Below are 863 nucleotides of genomic sequence, written 5' to 3'. Positions count from 1 at the left end.
CCCCCCCGATTTGCTCTCCCACCACACACACCCTCCATCTCCCCAATTCCACATTCGATAAACATTGTGTGTTAAATTCTTATCTCCTCCAAACACTCGATTCATTTCCATCCATTGCAAGTGAAATGTGTGTCTATAACCATCGGATTATAGAAATTACTCTGGATAAAGTGCAAGCTTGTGTGTGTGTGTGTGTGTAAAATTTTCAGGATCCAATAGAATCAAGGTAATTCAGTAACAAAAGCACCAAGGTAGTCAGGGGCACATATATTGTGTGTGTGTTATAAGTATGTGTGTATGTGTATGTATATGTATGTGTATGTATGTGTATGTATGTATGTGTTGTATGTATGTGTATGTATGTATGTTGTGTGTGTATGTGTATGTATGTTGTGTGTACGTGTTGTATGTGTATGTATGTGTGTATGTATGTATGTGTTGTATGTATGTGTTGTATGTGTGTGTGTGTTGTGTGTGTGTGGGTGGTGTGTGTGTTACATGTGCATGTGTGTATGTGTGTGTATCTGTATGTATGTATGTGTGTGTGTGTACCTGTGTGTGTATATATACATATATGTATTATGTATGTCTCTAAATAAATACGTCTTCAAAATGTGTCTATTGCATTCTTATTCACATCATATTCCAATCCAACGCGTGCTTCTCCTGGATAAGTCTCCTAACATCCTTTGATGTCACATTTATGTGCATTCCGTTGCAGTTCATATTCCCTATCATTCGATGTGGTTAGCCAGATCTGGATTATATCAGTGCTAATAAGGTACCAGCCAAAATTCTTCGCAATGTGTGTGTATATATATATATATATATATATATATATATATATATATATATATATATAT

At 35.6% G+C, this 863-nt stretch overlaps 1 protein-coding gene across 1 annotated transcript in view; it reads left to right on the top strand.

The window, feature by feature from the left end:
* The window catches only part of LOC106876527 (putative leucine-rich repeat-containing protein DDB_G0290503), a 259,001-nt gene that overhangs the window by 179,123 nt on the left and 79,015 nt on the right, over window positions 1-863 (top strand). The gene's annotated exons all lie outside the window — the stretch shown is intronic.

Source organism: Octopus bimaculoides, chromosome 3 (genome assembly GCF_001194135.2).
Source record: "Octopus bimaculoides isolate UCB-OBI-ISO-001 chromosome 3, ASM119413v2, whole genome shotgun sequence".
Classification (NCBI taxonomy): Eukaryota; Metazoa; Mollusca; class Cephalopoda; order Octopoda; family Octopodidae; genus Octopus; species Octopus bimaculoides.
The sequence above is the reverse complement of the archived record's forward strand: the minus strand, read 5'-3'. Positions and strand labels throughout refer to the sequence as shown.